Genomic DNA, 19,939 nt, shown 5'->3' with positions numbered 1-19,939 from the left:
ACAGTTGTACACAATCACCAGCAATGATTTAGTCCCAAGAAAACATTTGAAATCTTAAAGTCTTGGTCGGAAACAAATGGAAGCTATTTTACACGTGTAAACATTTCTCAAAATGGGAATTCGCACCAAACTTTTCTGTGCACGATATTCGCGATAACGGGAGAATCGCACTGTTTTGAAATTGAATTGGGTTCTATGGATAGCTATGGATATTAGGTACAAGTAAGAGTTGAAATTTCGTTTCTATCACAAAAACTGAGGGAGTTAGAGAGGTTTTAGTAGAGGTTGTTTTTGCGAGATAGGTGCGAGAATGGAAATAGGCTTCAGTTTTAAAATCAGAAAAATATTGACTATGGACTACAGCATCCAAGCCAAGCCACCAGGATGGCACAAGGTAAGAGTCAGGAGTGATTCGCGACTCAGTCCTGGTTCCTCGCTGTCCACCTTGGAGCGCTAGGCTGGTCACTCGAATTAAATTAATAGATCAAAGTTGACAAAATGACTAGGAAAAGGATGCTTTTACAGATAGAATAAGATTTCACTACGGGTTTATACAATGTTACTGATTATGGAAGTATGGATAAGTCAGAGGTTAGGAGGGGACAAGATAATGCAAGGTAATGAACAGTTTCTATCTTCCTGTTAATACTCACAAAACAAATGGATTTAGGATTTTGGACCGTCAAGATTCTGGACCATTGAATCGGATCTATCAGGGATGGACAGCTGGGCACATAGGGCTGGACAGTGTCAGCAAGGCTTTCTGGTCACAGCACGGCACAGGACTGCACAGTATCAGCCCTTCTTGGTTCTGAGGATATTTCAATTCAGCAGGCAAGCATTAACAGCACGCCTGGCTGTATTATGATGCTTCCCCATGGCTTTTGGGGTTCTGTTCTAGAATTTGAGGCCTAGCTTAGATTGGTTCAGCTGTGCATAGGCCTTTGCTTTGCCAGGTTTCTGGAGTCTGGAACAAGGAAGATGTAGATTTCAGCAGAAGGGCGCTCTGCCAGGAGTCAGGAGATAGAAAAGTTGCAGAAGTTCCTATGTGTTGTCAGCTGTCCTATATTATATAAAATTACATCACAAAGGGGGTGTATGGGCCAGCGTAGCTAAGCTTGCCCCTGTGAAAGGTGATTGGGTCAGAGTCTACTCTCTGCCTTGATAGGAGGAGAAACAGAGTGTCATCTTTATGATATAATTTTATGATGCTGAGAATCCACCCCTAGCCACTGGAACACAAAGTCTAATTTTGGCAAAATACCTATTTACACATGTGCAACCTCTATAAAAATCACATACAAAGATTGCATATTTTATGGAGTATCTGCTCCTCAAAATCCCACAGCTCTGTGACTTTGTTTTGCCTTTCTGAAGAATTTTGTCAATTTTGTAATGAGAACAGGTTCCAATATTTAACTTTCCACAAATATGCATATTTACCATGGGAATGTGGGTATAAAGTTTCACAATTCTAGCTGAAATACAGTCCCCATAAACCCACATTTATTGCCATTCCTGTTCAGAATAAGCTACACGGTGGTACTAAGTTTTCAAAGATACTGCTACAAATTAGGTTAATTAATCTGCCATTTTCAGATTTTGCACCCCTTCTGATAATAAGTTACACACCTTCTAAAAATGTCCATTACATATCCTGTTAACACCAAATGGTCAGTATTTGTCACTCCTTGAAGCAGGTGGTCACCCCCTCCTTTGGAATTTTCTTCTGTCAGCCAGGAGTTTCCTGGGCTGCAGCAGTTTTACGACCCTTCATGCCTTCAAGATCATGGATTGGAGGATGTCCATTGTTTAGTCCTGGGCTAACCAGCAATTAGAACCTCCCTGTGAGTTTCAGCTGAGAGGAAGGCCCTCCTTCTGGGAGAAACCTGCTTTTCCAGTCCTTGCAGCTCAGCCAGGTTTAATTTAATTGTTAAATTCTTTTGGCTTTACTTTAGCACAAAACAAACTTATTGCATCAAATAACAGATGGAATTCTCATTCAAGATTCTAAACCTATGGGATCAAAAACAACTACAATATGGGTTACTATCAGCAACAGGCCTCTTATATTGCAAACATTTGACTTTCAGTTTATAACATGTTAAAGTTTAATCAGGAAGGCCCCTGACAGCTGTCATCTCTGTGCCCTCTGCTGCACAGAGATTTTTTTACAGATCCACAGGCAGGACACTTTTGCTGTGGAGATCTCTTTTTGCTCTTAGCCTTTCAGGAGCTGGTAAGTTCACAGTGATTCCTTACACTAAGTGAATTGTAGCACCCAGTGAGAATTTTGAATATTTGGAAGGTGTTCTGTACCGGCATTCTGAAGTTTCAGCAGCAAAGAAAAGGTGATTTAACACAATATTCGGAGTTATATTTAGGAAAGCACTGCTTTTTCCTTCTGCACTCCACTTTCAATTGTTGTGGAGCCCAGTGACACATTTCAGTAGTGAGAGCTCTGTTCCACCACTGACAACATGCATGGCAGATTGGTCAGCCATCTTTGTGTGCATTGAAAAGCACGATTTCCAGGGGTTTTGCCGTGCACAAGGGTTTTGCAGCCATTTTGCTGTTTCTGGCACCACCACATGATATGATATGATAGTTTATTTATATAGCGCCTATACACAATGTGTTTCAAAGCGCTTCAAGGCAAGGGAGGGAACAAGGGAAAATACAGTGACATTCTTACAAGTCATGACAAGTAAGGATGTGAAATTAATTATCGTACTCGGCCTGACGACATTTCAGATAGTGCAAGAGCTAAGAAATAGATAAGGAAGGTACGGAGAGAGAGGGAAGGAAATGGATACAGACAGGCGACTACCATACTAGGCCTGATGACATTTCTGGTAGAGCCAGAGAAAAAGAAAAGTTGAGGGAGAGGGGTGCAGAAGGGAGGGGAGCAACAAAACAAGTGACTATTGTACTAGGCCTGACAACGTTTCAGATAGTGCTGGAGGGGTGGGGGAAATAAGTAAGGGGATGGGGGAGCGACAGACGAGGTTGCTATCATACTAACTCCAGGGACAATTCTGATAGAGTAAGTGCGTAGAAGAATGTAAGGGGAGGAGATAGGAAAAGGGAGAGGGAGGAAAGAACAGAGAGTAAGCAGTCAAAAAGAGTGGAGAAGCAAGAGGGGAAAGTGAATACAATTGCATAAATCAGTAGTAACACATAATGTTGCAAGCCGGGATACAAGATGAAGATGGGAACAACATGATTCAGGGTCACCATGAGTACAAGATGCAAAGTAAGTCCAGCATGAGAGTTGAGAAAGGGTAACGCACCTTGAATCAATGAAGTCCATAAAAGTAAAATCCAGCATTGGCCACAAGACGGTGAAACCAGAATGTAGCAGGACAGACTCTTGTGTGCGGGAAGGGGGGCACAAGGGAACAACACAGGGGGACCAGAGAGGGTGGGGATGACCTGTGGTGACAGAGGGTGTAATCACATGTTGGTGCATGCTTACCTGCTGTCTTAGCAGGGGTTCAGGTCCTGGATCCTCCTGGTCCGAACAGGTCCAAACAGGAATTACCCTTTTCTTTGACTGCCCTTTGTTTTGGACGCCCAGGCAAGTGACGCCCTTGATCTCAGAGTTAAGAGGCAGGGATAAGAAAGTGGGTGGTGCTTAGGCCAGGTGACCTAGATCCACTTACACCTGCTCCCCAGCTGCAAAGGAAAATAGGCTGAAGGGCTCCTTAAGTAGGGGAAAGAGCGGCAAGCAGGAAGGCACCAGTTGGGCGGGACTTGCTAAGTGGTGAAAAAGAGCGCTAACCAGGAAGGCACCAGGTGGCTGGGGTTTAGGCCAGGTGACCTGGATCCACTTACACCTGCTCCTCAGCTGCAAAGGAAAAGAGGCTGGAGGGCTCCTTAAGAGGGAAAAGAGTGGCAAGCAGGAAGGTACCAGGTGGGCGGGACTGCAACAGAGTGATGCAGCATAGCAGAGCAAAAGTGGGTCAATACATCCCACATAGCTATGCGTCACATTTAAGCACAGTGGCTATACTCAAATGTGCAGCTAAAACATAAGCATAGTGGCTATACTCAAATATACACCTACATTCAATGAAGTTGAAATGATCAAATATGCACCTAGTTTAGTTCAGTTTATTTATTTGTAACACACACTGAACCCTAGGGTAATTGGGTGCAACGATGAACCTAGATTCAGTACAGTGGATATACTCAGAAATAAATATTGTGGCTATACTCAAAATATTCCCCTACATTTAATACTGTGGTTATACTCAAATATGCAGCTACATTTAAGCACAGTGGCTATACTCAAATATGCAGCTAAAATGTAAGCATAGTGGCTATACTCAATTATACACCTACATTCAATGAAGTTGATATGATCGAATATGCACCTAGTTTAGTTCAGTTTATGTATTTGTAACGTGCACCGAACCCTAGGGTAACTGGGTGCAAAGATGAACCTAGACTCAGTACAGTGGATATACTCAAAAATAAATATTGTGGCTATACTCAAAATATTCCCCTACATTTAATACTGTGGTTATACTCAAATATGCAGCTACATTTAAGCACAGTGGCAATACTCAAATATGCAGCTAAATATGTAAGCGCAGTGGCTATATTCAAAATATGCACCTACATTCAATACAGTGGTTATGCTAAAAAATACACCTAGATTTAATAAAGTGGCTATACTCAGATATGCACCTAGATTTAATACAGTGGCTACAGTCAAGTAGGTAGCAAAATTTAAGCGCAGCAGCTATACTCAAAATATGCACCTAAATTCATTACAGCTAATTAATGCAATCTGTGAAAGGTGGGGACCGCTGTGTTTACTTCAATTCTTCCTTCACTCTATAAGTGTATTAGTGTTTTTATTTGGGGCACACCTTGAGACCTAGGCAAAAGGTTACAATATCCACATTAGAAGAAGAATCAGAACTTAATCTGATCCTAGGTGTGCACTCCCAGCTCTCCCGTTGGAGTTGCTCAAATTAAATACATATTGTAATATTCACTCTGTAATCATCACTCAGTACTCAATCACTATAAAATTGTGAAGAATTTAATCTTCCACTTTATTTCTGAGGCTTAGGTGTCCCTTGTTTGTACAGCGCCAGCAAGTGTGTTTTGCCAATGCATTTCGGACAACGTCCGTCATCAGGGCCATTCGGCACTATCATCTTTACATTATTTATCGTGTCAAGATAGTCTTCATATTTCAGATAGTACATACTATTCATCATCAAAAAGTAATATATATAAGAGTTACAATCCAATATACATCATACATCATTACCATTGTTTGTTTGCAAAAATATCCATCAGACGTTACTAATAGCATCCACACATATTAGAGAAATATATAGTCGCATTAAGACACATGGCGGTGTACAAAGAAACCCACATTCAATGTAAACGTAAACACATACCATTTCAATCGGTATCTAAGTAGTTCAGATCCAAGGGAATCGACCAACATATATGAACAAAAGTAAATATAAGTAAGCTCAGGGGTACAACAGTGACAATATAATTAAAATATTCATATTCTGTCAGTAGTGTACCTGTTTCCCGAAATGGCACTATTTGTATGCTGTTCTGTGTCACTCCGCTATTCCTCAGTATGTTATATTATAGGTATATGTTAAGGATTATATTAATATAAATATCCTTGTCTATTTCTTGTGTTGCCAAAACTTATACCTTAATAAAATCATATTAGCTTACTTACCTTTGTTGTCTGCTATCCTCCGCGGCGCATCTCGCTGAGAAAAACCTGCGTCTGGAACAGACGCTGGTTTTTATGTTTACCTGATGTTGCTCGGCGACCCGCGCGTGCAACACTTGGATCTGAACTACTTGGATACCGATTGAAATGGTATGTGGTTACGTTTACATTGAATGTGGGTTTCTTTGTACACCACCATGTGGCTTAATGCGACTATATATTTCTCTAATATGGGTGGATGCTATTATTAACTTCTGATGGATATTTTTGCGAACAAACAATGGTAATGATTTATGATGTATATTGGATTGTAACTCTTATATATATTACTTTTTGATGACGAATGGTATGTACTATCTGAAATATGAAGGCTATCTTGACATGATGAAATAATGTAAAGATGATAGTGCCGAATGGCCCTGATGACGGACGTTGTCCGAAATGCATTGGCAAAACACACTTGCTGGCGCTATACAAACAAGGAATGCCTAAGCCTCAGAAATAAAGTGAAAGATTAAATTCTTCACAATTTTATAGTGATTGGGTACCGAGTGATGATTACAGAGTGAATATTACAATACAGTACAGTGGATATACTCAGAAATAAATATTGTGGCTATACTCAAAATATTCCCCTACATTTAATACTGTGGTTATACTCAAATATGCAGCTACATTTAAGCACAGTGGCTATACTCAAATATGCAGCTAAAATATAAGCATAGAGGCTATACTCAAATAGGCAGCTAAAATGTAAGCATAGTGGCTATACTCAAATAAACACCTACATTCAATGAAGTTGATATGATCGAATATGCACCTAGTTTAGTTCAGTTTATTTATTTGTAACGTGCACCGGAACCCTAGGGTAAATGGGTGCAAAGATGAACCTAGACTCAGTACAGTGGATATACTCAAAAATAAATATTGTGGCTATACTCAAAATATTCCCCTACATGTAATACTGTGGTTATACTCAAATATGCAGCTACATTTAAGCACAGTGGCTATACTCAAATATGCAGCTAAAATGTAAGCATAGAGGCTATACTCAAATAGGCACCTAGATTCAATGTAGTGTATATGCTCAAATATGCACCTAGATTTAATACAGTGGATATACTCAAATATGCACCTAGATTCAATAAAGTGGCTATACTCATATATGCAGCCAATTCCACAGAGTGGCTATACTCAAAATGTGCACCTAAATTCAATACAGTGCCTATACTCAAAAATGCACCTAGATGTAATACAGTGGTTACACTCAAATATGCAGCTACATTTAAGTACAGTGGCTATACTGAAATATGCAGCTAAAACTTAAGCATGGTGGCTATACTCAAATATGCACCTAGATTCAATACAGTGGCTATACTCAAATATAAACGTAGATTCAATACAGTGGCTACACTCAAAATATGCACCTACATTAAATAAAGTGGTGTTTCAATCCAATTCTTGTGTTGCACGTTTCAAGGCAGCGTTATCTAAACCATTGCAGTTCTAGTATGTTTAACTTAATACCGTACAGTTCTACTGTGGCAAAACTCAATGTAGCCTAATTTAGGCACAGTGGCTATACACAAATGTGCACCTAGATTCAATATGGTGGCTATGCTCAAATAAGCAGCTAGATCAATGCAGTGGCTATACTCAAAATATGCACCTACATTCAATACAGTGGCTATGCTCAAGTATGCACCTAAATTCAATACGGTGGCTATACTCAAATGCACCTAGATTTAATACTGTGGCTGCACTCAAATATGCAGCTACATTTAAGCACAGTGGCTATACTGAAGTATGCAGCTAATTAAATACTGTGGCTATGCTCAAAATATGTACCTAGATTTAATACAGTGACTATACTCAAGTATGCAGCTAATTCAATACTGTGGCTATGCTCAAAATATGCACCTACATTCAATACAGTGGCTATGCTTAAAAATGCACCTAGATGCAATACAGTGGCTATACTTAAAGATATGCACCTAGATTTATCCCAGTGACTTTACTCAAGTATGCACTTTCATTCAATACAGTGGCTATACTCAAGTATGCACCTATATGTAAAACAGTGGCTGTACTCAAGCATTGTCCATGTTGCAGCTGAAGCAGAAGTGCCTCCTGGTAATCACTCACTCTGAGCATTTCATAAATACTTTTGCCTTCTGCCCATGACTACAAAGGCATTTAGCCTCCCTCAACTTACCTGAGCACCCTCCCTCTCCACCTCTCCCAAGGCCCATCTACCCCAGTTCGGATTGGTGCAGGAGCACACACACATGACCCAAAGGTTCCGAGCCCTGGATCTGGCCTTTTCATTCATTTCACGCCTCGCACCAACTGACACGCTAGATGCCGCCCGCCCCTCTCCTACCTGACACCATTACAGCTGTACTCCTCCTCTATGTCCCTCTGCATCCCATCTCCTGCTGTATATCTGTTCTGTTGTTACCTTTAAAAAACACTCTGTTATTCATCTGTACTTTTGTATACCTCTGTAGAGCGCTGTGTTATGTATCGGTATTGTTGCATACCTCTGTAAAGCACTCTGTTGCTTCTCAAAGCTAGGTCCATGGTCAATAAATACCATAATAATAATATCAATTGTAAACAAATAGTATTTTGCTCATTTCCTGTGTTGCTGCTGAGGCAGCAGTGCCCCTCTGGTAAGCGCTTGCTCTGAGATATATTTAAAAAGCTTTTCCCTTCTGCTGTGACTACAAAGGCCTCTGGCCTCCCTCACCTAACTCCAGTGCCCTACCTCTCCACCTCTCCCCATGCCCACCCATCACAGTTTGGATTGGAGCAGGAGCACACACATGTGACCAGAAGGTTCCACCTTAGAGGTACTCCCAGGGCACCCTTGCCCGGGCAGCCATCTGCTATGGGCCTGAGGCAAAGGGCAGCTTCTAAGCAGCTCCACTTCATGTTTGCCCGTGTTCACCTGGGACGCCTGACACAGACAACCTAATGTGACTGATAATGTAAGTCTGGTGTACGCAGGGATACAGTCATTACTGTACTCCATTAAAACCCCACCACTATTATTACCTATTATAATATAGCCTAACTGTGCAAGGTAGCCAGATTTTGCATGTAGTCTAATTGTGTGAGGTAGCCGTACTTTGCATTTAGCCTAATTGGGTATCGGAGCCATATTTTGCATTAGGCCCAACTCTTTAAGGTAGCCATATTTTGCACTTAGCCCAATTGGGTAAGATAGCCATATTTTGCATTTAGGCTAATTGTGTAAGATAGCCAAATTTTGCATTTAGCCTAATTGGGTAAGGTAGCCATATTTTGCATTTAGCCTAACTGTGTACGGTAGCCCTATATTTGGCCCTATTCTGAACTATGCCACACACGACAGATGCTGTGCCTCACTTTTAGCATTGTGACGATTAGCCATGCGTCACATTTAGATAGATTTGGAAAAGATTAGCGCAGCACAGGACCTCGAAAAATAGTATGCTATCCCCCACAATCAATTTGGTCTAGCTGCACAAATAATATTTTACCACCTTGCAGATCGGAATGAGCATTAGAATGCAGCTATCCCCACAATAAATTCAGTCTAGCTGCACACATATTCCCACATACCCTACTCACTGTACAGCACCACATTCATTAGTATGCATCTACCCCCTCACGACATATTCGACCTAGCTTTACACATACTACCTGTCTCACATACTCTGCACACCACCTCCAGCATTAGAATGCAGCAATAAATCTGGCCAAGCTGCACACATACATAGTGCACACATGCACTATTTATTTTTCTGATAATTGACACTTACCTGGACTGCGGTCTCTGAGGGCATTCAGCCTACAACACATTGAGATCATACCAATGGTGGAAAGCGTTATACAAATGCCCATTTACATAACCGAACATAACATGCAGCTAATTCAATACAGTTGCAACACTTAACATATGCACCTATATTCAATACAGTGGCTATACTCAAATACATAGCTAGGTCAGTACAATGGCTTTACTCAGACTATTTCCGTACATTCAATACTGTGGCTAAACTCAAATATGCAGCTAATTCAATAGAGTGGCTACACTCAAAATACCTATGCCTAAATTCAATACAGTGACTATGCTCAACAATGCACCTAGATGTAATGCAGTGCTATAATCAAATATGCAACTACATTTAAGCACATTGGATATACTCAAACATGCAGCAAAAATGTAAGCACATGCTATACTCAAAATATGCATCTGATTTCAATACAGTGGCTATGCTCAAATATGCACCTAGATTCAATACAGTGGCTATGCTCAAATATGCGACTTTATAGTGCCAAGGATGAGTATGCTCATCCTTTTAGCATATACTTGCATAATAGTCTAGCACTTAAGGGGTTACAGTGGCTACACTCAAATAGACAGCTGATACAATACAATGTCTATACTTATATATGCAGCGTGTTCACTGTAGTGACTATGCTCAACAATGCACCGAGATTTAATACAGCAGCTATACTCAAATATGCAGCTAAATGTAAGCACAGTGGCAATACTCAAATATGCAGCTAAATATGTAAGCGCAGTGGCTATATTCAAAATATGCACCTACATTCAATACAGTGGTTATGCTAAAAAATACACCTAGATTTAATTAAGTGGCTATACTCAAATATGCACCTAGATTTAATACAGTGGCTATAGTCAAGTATGTAGCAAAATTTAAGCGCAGCAGCTATACTCAAAATATGCACCTAAATTCATTACAGCTAATTAATGCAATCTGTGAAAGGTGGGGACCGCTGTGTTTACTTCAATTCTTCCTTCACTCTATAAGTGTATTAGTGTTTTTATTTGGGGCACACCTTGAGACCTAGGCAAAAGGTTACAATATCCACATTAGAAGAAGAATCAGAACTTAATCTGATCCTAGGTGTGCACTCCCAGCTCTCCCGTTGGAGTTGCTCAAATTAAATACATATTGTAATATTCACTCTGTAATCATCACTCAGTACTCAATCACTATAAAATTGTGAAGAATTTAATCTTCCACTTTATTTCTGAGGCTTAGGTGTCCCTTGTTTGTACAGCGCCAGCAAGTGTGTTTTGCCAATGCATTTCGGACAACGTCCGTCATCAGGGCCATTCGGCACTATCATCTTTACATTATTTCATCGTGTCAAGATAGTCTTAATATTTCAGATAGTACATATTATTCATCATCAAAAAGTAATATATATAAGAGTTACAATCCAGTATACATCATACATCATTACCATTGTTTGTTTGCAAAAATATCCATCAGACGTTACTAATAGCATCCACTCATATTAGAGAAATATATAGTTGCATTAAGACACATGGCGGTGTACAAAGAAACCCACATTCAATGTAAACGTAAACACATACCATTTCAATCGGTATCCAAGTAGTTCAGATCCAAGGGAATCGACCAACATATATGAACAAAAGTAAATATAAGTAAGCTCAGGGGTACAACAGTGACAATATAATTAAAATATTCATATTCTGTCAGTAGTGTACCTGTTTCCCGAAATGGCACTATTTGTATGCTGTTCTGTGTCACTCCGCTATTCCTCAGTATGTTATATTGTCCGGGGCAAACTGTTAAAGGATTATATTAATATAAATATCCTTGTCTATTTCTCGTGTTGCCAAAACTTATACCTTAATAAAATCATATTAGCTTACTTACCTTTGTTGTCTGCTATCCTCCGCGGCGCATCTCGCTGAGAAAAACCTGCGTCTGGAACAGACGCTGGTTTTTATGTTTACCTGATGTTGCTCGGCGACCTGCGCGTGCAACACTTGGATCTGAACTACTTGGATACCGATTGAAATGGTATGTGCTTACGTTTACATTGAATGTGGGTTTCTTTGTACACCACCATGTGGCTTAATGCGACCATATATTTCTCTAATATGGGTGGATGCTATTATTAACTTCTGATGGATATTTTTGCGAACAAACAATGGTAATGATTTATGATGTATATTGGATTGTAACTCTTATACTCTTATATATATTACTTTTTGATGACGAATGGTATGTACTATCTGAAATATGAAGGCTATCTTGACATGATGAAATAATGTAAAGATGATAGTGCCGAATGGCCCTGATGACGGACGTTGTCCGAAATGCATTGGCAAAACACACTTGCTGGCGCTATACAAACAAGGAATGCCTAAACCTCAGAAATAAAGTGAAAGATTAAATTTTTCACAATTTTATAGTGATTGGGTACCGAGTGATGATTACAGAGTGAATATTACAATATGTATTTAATTTGAGCAACTCCAACGGGAGAGCTGGGAGCGCACACCTAGGATCAGATTAAGTTCTGATTCTTCTTCTAATATGCTAATTAATGCACCTAGATTCAATACAGTGGCTATACTCAAATATGCACCTAGATTTAATACAGGGGCTATACTCAAGTATGCAGCTAATTCAATACATTGACTATACTCAAATATGCACCTAGATTGAATGCAGTGGTTATACTTAAATATGCAACAAAATTTAAATCAAGACTCACAAATGCCACACTGGCTATTCAACCAAAATGGTTGTCTCCTACCTGGAAGTTGCTGCAGGCAGCATTTGATGGCTAGTCGGGGTGCCCAGGGTCAACAGGCAAACAGGCGATGAAGGTGCTCTATGGAGGTGCCCTTTGCCATGCCATGGCCCTTAGCAAGCTGCCTGGGCAAGGCTGCCCTGGGGCTCACTGCTAAGGCTAAGGCACCTTCCTGGATGGAAGTGCCAAACCAGGAAGGGGTGGGTGGGAGTGGGGAGAGGGTATGGGCTTGGGGGAGGGGGTTTGAAAGCTCAGGAAGCACGGATGGTGCACAAAACTAAGAGGGCCAGCTGAAAATGGAGGCTGTGTACTCACCAATGAATCTCACCAGCCAGGAGAGCTGGAGGCAGCTGCTGAAATCACAGGCATAACCCTCATACAAAGGGAGCGCCTCACAAGCAGCGCACAGGAACAATGCAGCTCCCTGGATGGAAATGTCAATCAGGGAAGCGGTGGGTAGAAGTGGGGTGGCAGGATGGGCAAGGGTAAGGAGCAGAGGGTTTGGAAACTCAGGAAGCACGGATGGTGAACAAAACTAAAAGTACCAGCTGAAAATAGAGGCTGGGTACTCACCAATGGATCTCACCAGCAGGAGAGCCGGAGGCACCTGTCTCTCCACTTGTATATACAGTAAAGGAGGTGAGGCACACAAATCAAATGTTCCTCTTCTTTCAGAAAGTGGGATATGCTGGTTAGGGCATGGATCATGACTTTTTTCACAGTAGTAGAAACAAAATGAAATTTTTAGGGCTGGCCAAATTCTCTTTGATAACCTGGGATAGTTGCACATTGACCCAGGGGTTGTGCATGCATCTTGTGGATTGCCAATGTGCCAATGTGCCCTAGAGTTGCATGTTATATCAATGGTATTATGTACAAAAGGAAGGTGTCTACATAGAAACTAGGATGATGTGCTGGTAATGAAGAGAAGATGAGAAAAACAGGCATGGCTTCAGGTTAACATTGTTTGTGGAACACAAACTTGTCTATGAAGAATAACTGGACATCGGGAAAATGTCCCAAAAAGATTAGGTATCCTGAAACTGAGGACCACAAGCTCCACTGGTAACGCCAACAGTGATGAAGAAGTAACAGATCACGACAGCTTGGCACCCCATATATAGACTGTATAGAGCTCAAGGTTTAAGCTGTTATGTGGTGTGTGAAAATAATTATATGTAGCCTAGCCACACCATGTAGTTGACTAACACTATGGTTAGTATTGAAGAGGGGGATGCAGAAACAGAGAACATAGCCCATTTTAAAGTTGGAACCAGAGAAAAGGGCAGTGCACATGAAATGTAAAGATTCTGTACTGAGGGAGATTACCAAGAAGCTTGAACATTACTTGTGTAGCTTCAGAGGCATCAATAAGAAACCTAAGCTTACCTTATTGACCTGGAATCCGATTACAACGAAGAGTCTGACTGGCTGCATGAAGCAAGGTTGACACTTATGAGGTATTGGTGGCAACTGGGCATATGATGATAATTTTGTTTCCCTTGGCTACACAAGCGCATGCTGGATACCAGAGCTAGCACAGTCAGCGGATAAACATGGGAGCACTATGGTGCACAAAACATTCTAAGACTATAGGCCACTGATCACCAAACTAGAATCTCATGGGTACACCAAAGCCCAAATGCCCATAAAATCAACAAGGGTAGAGTAGTGGGAAGACACAAATACAACAAAAAAGAACTAACAGAATACCAGTGGAGAGATATTATATTTTCAAGGGAACCAAGGGAAACTATGGCTCTGATTCTTCCCACAAGGAGAAGTCCAAAGCAACAATATATCTAGTATTCGCACCCAGGAAGCTAATGTTACACAGATAATTATTGTGGCAGAGTAAACAATAAATTCCCTTTGAAGCTTGGCGGCTGGCTACACACAGATGACTGATCACCACTGCAAAGGCTAACTACTACCAAAACACCATAGCTAAGATTGACAATGAATGCAGAGCCCTCTTGAAAACCATTAAGCACTGCATCAACCCTCTGCCAAACCCACACATAAAGGACTCCATCAAATTATCCACTGCCATCAACTCTTTCTTCATCAACAAGGTCACCATTATCCGCCAACACATAGACACCAACGCCACAACTAACAGCACACTACACATCCAATTGTGCAAAACCTTAACTGGACAACATTTAAGACACTCACTATGGAAGACCTCACTGCCACCCTAGCATTGCTCAAAGCCACATTGTATGCAGACAACATCCTCCCTGCCTGCGTAACCAAGATCCTTCTGAATGAAGCACACTTTCTTTGCCTGGCAATCATCAACAGCTCCCTAACTCAAAGCACCTTCCACTCGACCCTGAAGACCAGTCATGTCCTCTTGCTGCATAAGAAGCCAACAATGGACTCTGATGACCTCAGCAACTACTTCCCATCTCCCATCTTCCCTTCTTAGGTAATATCCTAGAGAAAGCAGTAGCCATGCATCCAACACATCGAAGCCAACAACCTCCTCCTGTCCTACCAATCTGGCTTGAGACAAAGAAGCAGCACGAATGGCCACCATCAAGGTGATTGAGGATTCCCATAAAATCCTTGATGATGGCCATCATTTCCTTCTTGTTCTCCTTGACCTCTCAGCAGCATTCGATACAGTAGACCACCAGACACTCACTGACAATCTACATGGTTGCATGGTGTTCAGCATAATCAATCAACCTACTCTACTAATCGCCACCAGTTTGCACAAATAGATTTCTCCAGACTATCAACTCCACCCATCACTTGTGGAGTTCCTCAAGGGCCCATCCTCTCCAATGTGGTCAATATTTACATGGAATGTATCGGAAACCTCGCTCCACACCACATCCACATCCACCAATACGCAGATGTCACGCAGCTGTACCTCAAGAGATCCTCCATCAAAGCCATTCAAAGGCAAAAGGCTTACGTCACATTGATCCAGTCGTGGATGTCCAGTACTTACCTTAAACTCAACCCCTCCAAGACTGAATTCCTACTGCTGGCCAACAAACAGAACACCCTGACATCAAGACCTAGCTCTCTGCTATGAACCCAAGGGCTTCATACCCGAGGTGGCCACCTGCGGCAAAGGTTCCTTGGTTTTGACTTCGACCGACACCTCTCCTTCAGACAGCACATTGCCAGAAAGACACAAACTGCTTGGAACTAATTTCCTTTTTATTGTTTATCGTTTAAAATAAACCTTTACAATTCCTCACACAAAAATATGAACAACACATTTTAAATTTCATATTACACACATCCCTGATTTTACACTTACAAAAAGGATAAAAATGAACAGTAACATGACTCCCCAAGTAAAAAGCGAATAATCAAAACTTCCATAAAACTACACAAAGATTCACTTACATAAACCTAAAATCTTTAGAAATTCTCACGACAGCCAGTGTCAGAGCTACCAATCTGCCCCCCCCAACATGTTTAACCATAGGTTCGCTGAAATTACTTGCACCAGATTATAGACAAACTTCCCAAATGATACAATGCACTGGGGCAGCAGCATGAGACAGAATAATAATAGATGTTTTAGGTCCATTATCTTCAAATTGCAGCAGAATCTGCAGAAGGGCAGTTGCTTGGGTAACTTCATATACAGACTCCTTTGTCAATAACACATTGAAATGAAATCTCATAAAATTGCTCTGATAGCTCCTGTCAGGACATTTTAATAGAGAAGGTTCCACCACTCTCGCTCTCTTATGAATACTTCTCAAGAGACCATAAAGAGTGAGTGTGAGATAGGGTCTCCCCTGTTCTAGTCTAATCTCTTGATATCATGGTAACTTTCACCTAAAATGGATTAGAAATCAAGGTGCCAATAGATGTATCTAAACCCCTAAGTTGCTCTTGACAATAACTCATAAATAACTTGCAAAGTCATTTATAACGGGGGAGGTATTTCCAGAGGCCATACTTCCTTTATCAGTATACATAGTATCAGACAGTGGTATGAGAAATGTCAGTATAAGGCCAACTTCTTCCACACTACCTTACTGTGCAGTGATTGCAGGCCCAACAATCTCTCCTGTGAAAAATGAAGCCCTTCATCCCTGCTATCCAAGCCATGGTTCTCTCCCACCTAGATGGTAGCAATGCACTTTTGGGAGTTCTTCCAGCAACTACCCTGCCGCCCCTTAGATGTGTCCTGCATGCTGCGAAGAACTTTGCAAATTAGACCACATCGCCCTAACCCTCATCGAACTGCTCTGGCTCCCAATGCAAGGTTTCATTCTCAAACCCTGCTGCATCATCTACAAGGCAGTCACCCTGAAGTACCCAAGCTACCTCACTGGGAATCGTGGCATCTCCGGAGGCCTATGATGCATCAGAAGTAAGGACATATGCAGACTTAAATTCTGCCAGTGCATGAAGGAAATAAACATCAGACAGTCCTTCTCTGTCTAAACTCCAAGACTCTGGAACTTCCTGCCTGTCAACATCAGACTGGTTCCCTCATGTTTACAGTTGAAGAAAGTTCCTTCTCTTCAAGGAATAGCTCTTCTCTATCACCTAGGTCCAGACTCACTCACTTCCCACCCTACCTGAGCATGGGTGATCTGCTCTCCACTGTTTTCTCCCTAGGTTGCTTGTAGACCCCTTGCTGCCAATGTGCCCACCCTTCCTGTCCCCCGTTATTAGCTCCCCCTGTCCTGTTTCTCTGCTTCCCCCTATGATTGTAAAGCGCTCCATTGCTTCCCAAAGCGAGGTCCGCACTCAATAAATACCACAATCATAATAATAATAATACTTATTATAATAACAATAATAATAATCATGGCTTGTGTTTTGTGCAGTACCTAGGCACATCTGCAACACATACCAGTGAATGGAATCAAAGTAATTCAAAGTAATTCAGAGATGCAGGGATCAGCCGGACCCTGCTGAAAGGCATATTAGCAGAGCAAGGTGTGAGCATTTACTGTGTTAGGTTAAGATTTCTGGGAACTAAGGGGAAAAACCCCTCAGATAAGGTGGCACTGGGCTAAATGTGAATGCAAATCATTGACCCATCTGTTGAGGTTTGCTTGCCCTAGTTTAAAGGTTGAATGCATGTTTAGAATTATAGCCCCATACCGCTAATCAGCATGATAGCTTGATGTTGTGGAATGCATTGGCACAGATGAGTGCACTTTCACAGCTATATGCTAATTTGATGGCATCCGTTTGATATGCTAGTGTTTTTGAGCTGTCTGTCAATGTTGTTTCTTGGCCCATTATTGTTTAGTCCATATCCCAATGCTGCAGAAGTGGTGTTGACTGATTCTACCGCAGGTTTACTACGTGCATGGAGCATAAGATTCGTGATATTACTTTATGCAGATGAAGAAGTGCTTATGGCACACACTCTGATTGTACTGCACACGACTATAGATATATGAGGGAAAGGGAACTTGTTATAAAAGTTTTAAAAAAATGATAGTGAGGCTGTACAATATGTTTTATGCAAACAGCAAATTACTGGAATGTGTACCCTATGTTGATAATGTAGGAGTCTGTTTCTCTTTTGAGCTGAGTTAGATTCCACCTGTGTCAAAATCTGCCAATTTAATGGATTTGCGAATCTATTTGGTGGACGCCTTGTGAACCTGCCCCTAACCTGTATAACGCCAAGTCCATTGCTATTGCTTCGTATGCTTGCAGCATTTGAAGAATTTCAACATAAAACCTTTAGTCACCGTAGAAAACATAATTTTCAGATGTATTTTGGGTGTGAATTAATGAACAATGTCTAAAACGTAAGTGTAATTAGCTGTAACATCTATTAATACGACACGAAACAACACAGGTTCGATCCCTTAAGCGCGTTATAAATACGCAACTGAAAAAAAAAACAATTCCTGTAACAGCGCCTCCATGCCCGCGGGCTGTGTGAGCACTTTAAAAATGCAACTAAATAAATAAATACATCAAGGGTCCCAATAGTGTGAGCAGCAGAGATGTACAATAATGTGAACAATTGGATTTACAACAGTCCCCCTTAAAGACTGATCACCGTGTGTAGGAAAAATGCAATTAAATTAAATGAAGGTTAAAAAAACAGTAAGTTGAAATGTATTTGTAAGTGAATTCTGATGAAGAAGGGAAGAAATGTCCTGATGTAAGAATACTAAGGCTTGTATTCCCTACACCAACCTGGTATAGTGAGGGAGTCTCCATTTTGAATTGCATATATGCTTGCTGACAAAATGGAGTTCTACTTTGGCATACAGACTGAGATTTTACCCACAAGCCTGCTTAAAAGCAGCGTACTTAACGTGGAACACACTACCAAATTCTTTTCCGGTGCAGGCTGACCTGACTTCAAACAGAATGTTGATAAAACACGCTGAGTTTAATCGGGAAACAAGCACACATCTGCTCTGGCATCTTTAGCAGGAGTAGGAAGTAATCATGGAGAGACCAGGGCTTGACCTTTTTTGTATAAAGGTCTATTACTTTCATTTGAAGGTGTGACTCCCTCATTGAATAAGTCATGATATTTTTTGCCAGACACAATGAGGGTCATTACAGGTTCGGTGATAATACCGCTGCATTACAACCTCTCGGGAGCGTGCAGACACCATCGATGGTAATGGCAATTCCAACAGGCAGAATTTAACACTGAAACAGGCCCCTCAATGGTAAATCTGCAGGCATAGGATGGAATTAGTGTTACCGCTGTGCAATCAGCGCTACTTCTGCCGGTGAAATTACCACCAGCGGAAATAGCATCATTGCCGGAATGGGAAGCAAGGAGGCTGCCATTTTGAAAAACCCAATCCATTCTCAATCCATCACATCCTGTAGCCATCCACAAGCAACAGGACAAAGGAACCATGTCCCTGGACAGAGGCAAGTACAAGGTGCCCTAACACAGGCTACGAAAGCCAAAATACAGTGAGCAGGAGCTAGAGGTTCTCACTGATGAGGTGGTGGCACATGTGGATGAACTATCGACTGAAGAAAGAGGTGGAATGACCTCAGGATCCAGATGTGCGTCTTTCTGTCACAACACCAGCAGGAGTCACTGACCATTGGAGGTGGCACCACAGAGTGCCTCGCCCTGACCGCTTGGGAGGAGAAGGCCAGCTCCATCCCTGACATGGAGGGAATCAACGGAGTCGGTGGAGCTGAGGCTGGAGCCAGCAGCCAGGACCAATCTGGTGAGTCTGAACATCCCCCTACCCCTAACAATGCACTGAGAGATGCTGAGCACAAAATCAATATTCCCTGTGCGCTGTCAAGGCCAATGCCGTCACTGCATGCATGTGGGCAACTGTGCATGTCACCATGCACAGCAGTATGAATGTGCAAGGATGCAGATGCACCCATGTGCATCACCAGTGCCGGCATCAGTGCCAGGGCATGACATTGGCCCCAATAAGCCACCCTGCCCCTGCAGCTCGGGGGAATCATTCAAGCTCTCCCGCAAGCTTGAGTGGTGGGTGAATGCGCCCATTGAATGGAAATGTGGCCACTCTCATGTTGGTGTTTGGTGTTCTAGCACAGGAGCAGGGTGCATGTCATTCCAATAGGGTGCCGATGCCAGACCAACACGGGGCAGCTGCCCCATGCTGGTGTACCAACAGCACTCTATTGAAGTGTTGTACTCCCCACACTGGC

This window comes from Ambystoma mexicanum, chromosome 4q (assembly GCF_040938575.1).
Source record: "Ambystoma mexicanum isolate Mex_15411 chromosome 4q, UKY_AmexF1_1, whole genome shotgun sequence".
Lineage (NCBI taxonomy): Eukaryota > Metazoa > Chordata > Amphibia > Caudata > Ambystomatidae > Ambystoma > Ambystoma mexicanum.
This window is presented reverse-complemented; position numbering follows the sequence as displayed.